A 9,179-nucleotide genomic window follows, 5' to 3' on the forward strand; every position below is an offset into this window, starting at 1 on the left:
CACACGTAGATCCCGCCACGACGCTCTGCTTGCAGCTGCACCAGCTTACTGCTCCACCATTCAACATATACACGTATCCGGTTTGTGACTTAGAGTCATCCAGATCTGAGTCGAAGCTAGCGTCGACGTAACCCTTTACGACGAGCTCTTCGTCTCTTCCATAAACGAGAAACATGTCCTTCGTCCTTTTCAGGTACTTCAGGATATTCTTGACCGCTGTCCAGTGTTCCTTGCCGGGATTACTTTGGTATCTTGCTACCAAACTTACGGCAAGGTTTACATCGGGTCTGGTACACAGCATGGCATACATAATAGATCCTATGGCTGAAGCATAGGGGATGGCACTCATCTCTTCTTTATCTTTTGCCGTGGTCGGTGACTGAGCCGAGCTCAATCTCACACCTTGTAACATAGGCAAGAACCCCTTCTTGGACTGATCCATTTTGAACCTCTTCAAAATTTTATCAAGGTATGTGCTTTGTGAAAGACCTATGAGGCGCCTCGATCTATCTCTATAGATATTGATGCCTAATATATAAGCAGCTTCTCCAAGGTCCTTCATTGAAAAACACTTATTCAAGTAGGCCTTAATGCTGTCCAGAAATTCTATATTATTTCCCATCAAGAGTATGTCATCTACATATAATATGAGAAATGCTACAGAGCTCCCACTCACTTTCTTGTAAACGCAGGCTTCTCCATAAGTCTGCATAAACCCAAACGCTTTGATCATCTCATCAAAGCGAATGTTCCAACTCCGAGATGCTTGCACCAGTCCATAAATGGATCGCTGGAGCTTGCATACTTTGTTAGCGTTCCGAGGATCGACAAAACCTTCCGGCTGCATCATATACAGTTCTTCCTTAAGATGCCCGTTAAGGAATGCCGTTTTGACGTCCATCTGCCATATCTCATAATCATAGTATGGGCAATTGCTAACATGATTCGGACGGACTTCAGCTTCGCTACGGGAGAGAAAGTCTCGTCGTAGTCAATCCCTTGAACTTGTCGATAACCCTTAGCGACAAGTCGAGCCTTATAGATGGTAACATTACCATCCGCGTCCGTCTTCTTCTTAAAAATCCATTTGTTTTCTATCGCTCGCCGATCATCGGGCAAGTCTGTCAAAGTCCATACTTTGTTTTCATACATGGATTCTATCTCGGATTTCATGGCTTCAAGCCATTTGTTGGAATCCGGGCCCGCCATCGCTTCTTCATAGTTCGAAGGTTCATTGTTGTCTAACAACATGATTTCCATGACAGGGTTGCCGTACCACTCTGGTGCGGAACGTGTCCTTGTAGACCTACGAAGTTCAGCAGTAACTTGATCCGAAGTACCTTGATCATCATCATTGTTTTCCTCTTCAGTTGGTGTGGGCATCACAGGAACATTTTCCTGAGCTGCACCACTTTCCCGTTCGAGAGGTAGTACTTCATCGAGTTCTACTTTCCTCCCACTTACTTCTTTCGAGAGAAACTCTTTTTCCAGAAAGCATCCGTTTTTGGCAACAAAGATTTTGCCCTCGGATCTTAAGTAGAAGGTATACCCGACAGTTTCCTTAGGGTATCCTATGAATACGCATTTTTCTGACTTGGGTTCGAGCTTTTCAGGTTGAAGTTTCTTGACATAAGCATCGCATCCCCAAACTTTTAGAAACGACAGCTTAGGTTTCTTTCCAAACCATAATTCATACGGTGTCGTCTCAACGGATTTAGACGGTGCCCTATTTAAAGTGAATGTAGCTGTCTCTAGAGCGTATCCCCAAAATGATAGCGGTAAATCGGTAAGAGACATCATAGACCGCACCATATCCAATAGGGTGCGATTACGACGTTCGGACACACCGTTTCGCTGAGGTGTTCCAGGCGGCGTGAGCTGTGAAACGATTCCACATTTCCTTAAGTGTGTACCAAATTTGTGACTTAAGTATTCTTCTCCACGATCTGATCGTAAGAATTTTATCTTTCGGTCACGTTGATTCTCTACCTCATTCTGAAATTCCTTGAACTTTTCAAAGGTCTCAGACTTGTGTTTCATTAAGTAGACATACCCATATCTACTCAAGTCATCTGTGAGAGTGAGAACATAACGATATCCTCCGCGAGCCTCAACGCTCATTGGACCGCACACATCGGTATGTATGATTTCCAACAAGTTGGTTGCTCGCTCCATTGTTCCGGAGAACAGAGTCTTGGTCATTTTTCCCAAAAGGCATGGTTCGCACGTGTCAAACGATTCATAATCAAGAGACTCTAAAAGTCCATCGGCATGGAGCTTCTTCATGCGCTTGACACCAATGTGACCAAGGCGGCAGTGCCACAAGTATGTGGGACTATCGTTATCAACTTTAAATCTTTTGGCATCTACACTATGAACATGTGTAATATTACGCTCGAGATTCTTTAAGAATAAACCATTGACCATCGGAGCATGACCATAAAACATATCTCTCATATAAATCGAACAACCATTATTCTCAGACTTAAATGAGTAGCCATCTCGTATTAAACGAGATCCAGATACAATGTTCATGCTCAAACTTGGCACTAAATAACAATTATTAAGGTTCAAAACTAATACCGTAGGTAAATGTAGAGGCAGCGTGCCGACGGCGATCACATCGACTCTGGAACCATTCCCGACGCGCATCGTCACCTCGTCCTTCGCCAGTCTCCGTTTATTCCGCAGCTCCTGCTGTGAGTTACAAATATGAGCAACGGCACCGGTATCAAATACCCAGGAGTTACTACGAGTACTGGTAAGGTACACATCAATCACATGTATATCAAATATACCTTTGGTGTTGCCGGCCTTCTTATCCGCTAAGTATTTGGGGCAGTTCCGCTTCCAGTGACCCTTCCCTTTGCAATAAAAGCACTCAGTCTCAGGCTTAGGTCCATTCTTTGACTTCTTCCCGGTAACTGGCTTACCAGGCGCGGCAACATCTTTGCCGTCCTTCTTGAAGTTCTTCTTACCCTTGCCCTTCTTGAACTTAGTGGTCTTATTGACCATCAACACTTGATGTTCTTTCTTGATTTCTGCCTCTGCTGACTTCAGCATCGAGAACACTTCAGGAATGGTCTTTTCCATCCCCTGCATGTTGTAGTTCATCACAAAGCTCTTGTAGCTTGGTGGGAGCGACTGGAGGATTCTGTCAATGACCGCCTCATCTGGGAGGTTAATGTTCAGCTGGGTCATACGGTTGTGCAACCCAGACATCTTCAGGATGTGCTCACTGACAGAACTGTTTTCCTCCATCTTACAACTGTAGAACTTGTCGGAGACATCATATCTCTCGACCCGGGCATGAGCTTGAAAAACTAGTTTCAGCTCTTCGAACATCTCATATGCTCCGTGGTGCTCAAAACGCTTTTGGAGCCCCGGTTCTAAGCTGTAAAGCATGCCGCACTGAACGAGGGAGTAATCATCAGCACGAGACTGCCAAGCATTCATAATGTCTTGGTTCTCTGGGACGGGAGCGTCACCTAGCGGTCCTTCTAGGACATATTGTTTCCTGGCAGCTATGAGGATGATCCTCAGGTTCCGGACCCAATCCGTATAGTTGCTGCCATCATCTTTCAGCTTGGTTTTCTCTAGGAACGCGTTGAAGTTCATGTTGACATTAGCGTTGGCCATTGATCTACAAGACATATTTGCAAAGGTTTTAGACTAAGTTCATGATAATTAAGTTCTAATCAAATTATGAACTCCCACTCAGATTAGACATCCCTTTAGTCATCTAAGTGTTACACGATCCGAGTCGACTAGGCCGTGTCCGATCATCACGTGAGACGGACTAGTCATCGTCTGTGAACATTCTCATGTTGATCGTATCTTCCATACGACTCGTGTTCGACCTTTCGGTCTCCGTGTTCCGAGGCCATGTCTGCACATGCTAGGCTCGTCAAGTTAACCCTAAGTGTTTTCGCTGTGTAAAACTGTCTTACACCCGTTGTATGTGAACGTAAGAATCCATCACACCCGATCATCACGTGGTGCTTAGAAGCGACGAACTGTAGCAATGGTGCACAGTTAGGGGAGAACACTTCTTGAAATTTTTGTAAGGGATCATCTTATTTACTACCGTCGTCCTAAGTAAACAAGATGCATAAACATAATAAACATCACATGCAATTATATAGTTGTGACATGATATGGCCAATATCATACAGCTCCATTGATCTTCATCTTCGGGGCTCCATGATCATCTTGTCACCGGCTTGACACCATGATCTCCATCATCATGATCTCCATCATCGTGTCTTCATGAAGTTGTCACGCCAACGACTACTTCTACTTCTATGACTAATGTTTAGCAATAAAGTAAAGTAGTTTACATGGCGTTATTCAATGACACGCAGGTCATACAAAAAATAATGACAACTCCTATGGCTCCTGCCGGTTGTCATACTCATCGACATGCAAGTCGTGAATCCTATTACAAAGAACATGATCTCATACATCACAATTCATCATTCATCACAACTTCTGGCCATATCACATCACATGATCAATCGCTGCAAAAACAAGTTAGACGTCCTCTAATTGTTGTTGCATCTTTTACGTGGCTGCAATTGGGTTCTAGCAAGAACGTTTTCTTACCTACGAATCACCACAACGTGATTTTGTCAACTTCTATTTACCCTTCATAAGGGCCCTGTTCATCGATTCCGCTCCAACTAAAGTGGGAGAGACAGACACCCACCAGCCACCTTATGCAACTTGTGCATGTCAGTCGGTGGAACCGGTCTCACGTAAGCGTACGTGCTTCATCCCACAATGCCGTTGAGCAAGAAAAGACTAGTAGAGGCAAGTAAGATGACAAAATCCACGCCCACAACAAAATTGTGTTCTACTCGTGCAAAGAGAACTACGCATAGACCTAGCTCATGATGCCACTGTTGGGGAATGTTGCAGAAAATTAAAATTTTTCCTACGGTTTCACCAAGATCCATCTATGAGTTCATCTAAGCAACGAGTCAAGGGAGAGAGTTTGCATCTACATACCACTTGTAGATCGCGTGCGGAAGCTTGCAAGGTGATGATGTAGTCGTACTCGACGTGATTCGAATCACCGATGACCAAGTGCTGAACTGACAGCACCTCCGCGTTCAACACAAGTACGGGACGGGAGACGTCTCCTCCTTCTTGATCCAGCAAGGGGAAAGGAGAGATTGAGGAAGACAGCTCCACCGGCAGCACGACGGCGTGGTGATGGTGGAGAGGCAGTACTCCGACAGGGCTTCGCCAAGCACACAACAAAGGAGGAGAGGTGTTGGGGAGGGGAGGGCTGCGCCTTGGAGGGTGGTGCGGCTGCCCTCCCCTCACCCCTCTATTTATAGGGGGAAGGGAGAAGGGGGCCGGCCCCCTAGAACCCATCTAGGGGGGGGTGCGGCGGCCTAGGGGAGAGGGGAGAGGGTGGCTTGCCCCCCAAGCCAAGGGGGGCGCCCCCTCTAGGGTTCCCCCTCAACCCTAGGCGCATGGGCCCAAGGGAGGGGGGTGCGGCCAGCCCACCAGGGGCTGGCTCCCTGCCCCACGCAGCCCATGTGGCCCCCCGGGAGGGGTGGCCCCTCCCGGTGGACCCCCGGAACCCTTCCGGTGGCCCCGGTACAATACCGGTATGACCCCGAAACTTCCCGGTGTCCGTTTGACAACTTCCCATATATAAATCTTTACCTCCGGACCATTCCGGATCTCCTCGTGACGTCCAGGATCCCATCCGGGACTCCGAACAACATTCGGTAGTCACATACTAGTCTTCCTAATAACACTAGCGTCACCGAACCTTAAGTGTGTAGACCCTACGGGTTCGGGAGACATGCAGACATGACCGAGACGCTCTCAGTCAATAACCAACAGCAGGATCTGGATACCCATGATGGCTCCCACATGCTCCTCGATGTTGTCACTGGATGAACCACTATGTCGAGGATTCGATCAAACCCTGTATGCAATTCCCTTTGTCAATCGGTACGTTACTTGCCCGAGACTCGATCGTCGGTATCCCAATACCTTGTTCAGTCTCGTTACCGGCAAGTCACTTTACTCGTACCGTAATGCATGATCCCGTGTCCAACACCTTGGTCACATTGAGCTCATAATGATGATGCATTACCGAGTGGGCCTAGAGATACCTCTCCGTCATACGGAGTGACAAACCCAGTCTCGATCCGTGTCAACCCAACAGATACTTTCGGAGATACCTGTAATGCACCTTTATAGTCACCCAGTTACGTTGTGACGTTTGATACACCCAAGGCACTCTTACGGTATCCGGGAGTTACACGATCTCATGGTCGAAGGAAGAGATACTTGACACTGGCAAAGCTCTAGCAAAACGAACTACACGATCTTTTATGCTATGCTTAGGATTGGGTCTTGTCCATCACATCATTCTCTTAATGATGTGATCCCGTTATCAACGACATCCAATGTCCATAGTCAGGAAACCATGACTATCTGTTGATCACAACGAGCTGGTCAACTAGAGGCTCACCAGGGACATATTGTGGTCTAAGTATTCACACGTGTATTACGATTTCCGGATAATACAGTTATAGCATGAATAAAAGACATTTATCATGAACATTGAAATATAATAATACTTTTATTATTGCCTCTAGGGCATATTTCCAACAGCCAGAAGCATAATCTTTCGTAGGACTAGCTTCTCCCCCTTTATTCTGTCATTCTGTAGTTTAGTCCATAGATATTACCCCTTTCATTGATACCAATGCATATGTAGTGTAGATCCTTACTTGCGAGTACTTTGGATGAGTACTCCCGATTGCTTTGCTCCCTCTTTTTCCCCCTTTCCGTTCTTCTCGGATGCTGCAACCAGATGGTGGAGCCCAGGAGATGCCACCGTTGACGATGACAGGAGTAGTTTAGGAGGATCCCAGGCAAGAGGCTTGCGCCTCTTCGATCTGTATCCCCGTTTGTGCTAGCCATCTTATGACAACTTGTTTAACTTATATCTGTACTCAGATATTGTTGCTTCTGCTGACTTGTTTATATTCGAGCTTATGTATTCGAGCCCTCGAGGCCCTTGCCTTGTAGTATAAAGCTTGTATGACTTTAATTTGTATTTAGAGTTGTCCTATGATATCTTTCCATGGGTCCCTTATTTTGATCGTACATGTTTGTGTATAATTAGTGTATGATTAAATCTAAGGCATGTGCGATTAAATCTGAGGCGTCACAAATACTTCATAAGAGCGTGTATAATTAATGTACGATTAAATCTAAGGCGTTACAAATACTTCGTAGGAAGTGTAGGACAAGAAACGACAAATTGCCCTGGGTGTGAGCATTGTATTCAAACCTGCCTGTATTATTTCTCAACAACATAGTGGTGTGCATTTGTGTTATCTGATAATCCCAGGATCTGTCGTGTAAAAGAGTTTTCTCACTACTTATTGTTTCGCCATATACTTTTTTACCTACTAAGAGCATCTCCAGTAGCTTGTCTATATAGATGTCTATACTCGTTTTCTACGAGGTGGGCCCAAAACAGGCGTTCAACAGCTTGTCTATATGGTCGTCCAAATATACGCATCCTCTAAATCGACCTCGACAATGTCCACGCCTAGACAATATGAAGGCGTTGTCTAAACTCAGCTGTAATTATGATTTCTTCCTCTCCCCAGCAATGGCCCACCTGTCATGGTCCTTGTACATAGACGTTCTGATGCAAAATTAGATGTGTATATGAAGGAATCTTTTTAGACCACTGTCTATATAAATATATAGACATCCAAATATACACATGCTATTGGAGATGCTCTAATAGAGCGGCTATTGCTTATGTGGGGTTCACCATCGCGGATGTTTTTATAGAAAACCACTTGACTTTTATGAAAATAAACACACCGTCCAAAAGTGAGTAAAAGCAATTCGACTGTTTCTCCACAAAGAATTATACGTCGCCTTGTGCTTGTTTGACTAATAATAATCCCACATCGTGAATTTACACCCAATCTAACCAGTTCATATACTTACAAACTAATGATTTCAACAAGCGACCAAACTAATCCGCAAGCAGAGGTCAGGAGGATGAGGCAGACACGAATCGATCAAAGAAGGGAACGGGCGGATCTCGACATGGAGAACCAGATCCGGTGGGTAGTGCGAGGCAGAGGCGTCCATGGCGAGCTCCTGCTGAGAGAAGTGAGAAGGAGTAAGGAGAGGAGGAGCGGAGAACGGGCAGGGGGCGTGCTCATCTGCTTGGCTTCCCGGCGGCGCCGGCAGTCACCGGCGCGTGCGGAGGAAGGTGAGGGTCGAGGCCGGCGTGGGGCAGCGGTGGAGGGAGACGAGGGGATCGATGGGGCAATTGTGGGGATAGGTCTCCCTGGCTGCTAGGTTAACGGGAGTAGGTGGGCCGACCTCGAAATGGAAAGTTAGGTTGGGCCCGATGATGTTGGGCTGCGCTGACTGATGGGCTCCCTCTCTTCCTTTTCAATTAAAGCAAGCGTTGGGGAGTCAGGTATGATACATATATGCTCTTCCTCATTCCGGTTTGTTGACTTTTATCTCATTATCCTTTTTGTTTGTTAGTCCTATTTTTATTTCTTTCACTCATCTGTTTAGATTATAAATGCATTAAATTTTGCATGCAATGATTAAAAAAGAATGACCATGCAACATTCCTACTCATTCAGTGGGCATGACATCCATTCACCATGGTTAATGGAGACTAAAACATGATATGTATTTCTTCGACACCTCGGCATGCGCCTACCTGCCTCCCAGGACCTGCCTCCCAGGATGTTGTCATGCCACCGATGGGCGTTTTGATGGACACATTTATTTATTTCCTCGTTGCAACACACGGGCATATGTACTAGTTGGTTATAAAGCGGAGTGAGAGCCTCTTTCAGAGATTTTTTCATTTCTTCTGATATCTCATTTCTTCTGATATCTCCGGACAAGACACAATGTACAGGGGCTGTCCTAGTCCACCGCCTCGGGAGCAACTGCAGTTGATGCATGTCATAAAGATTAGCAAAATTACCATCCCAGCTGACTGAGCCAGCATGGCTGCACTGCGCAGGATATGCGCCCCGTTCTACTGCTTTTCTGCATGTACTCCCTCCGTTCGGATTTAGATGTCGCGACGTTGTTTTTGGGAAAACCCCCTCCATCTATTTCCGACCGAACCCGCGGTCCTCGTCCTC

This window comes from Triticum dicoccoides, chromosome 4B, assembly GCF_002162155.2.
Source record: "Triticum dicoccoides isolate Atlit2015 ecotype Zavitan chromosome 4B, WEW_v2.0, whole genome shotgun sequence".
Classification (NCBI taxonomy): Eukaryota; Viridiplantae; Streptophyta; class Magnoliopsida; order Poales; family Poaceae; genus Triticum; species Triticum dicoccoides.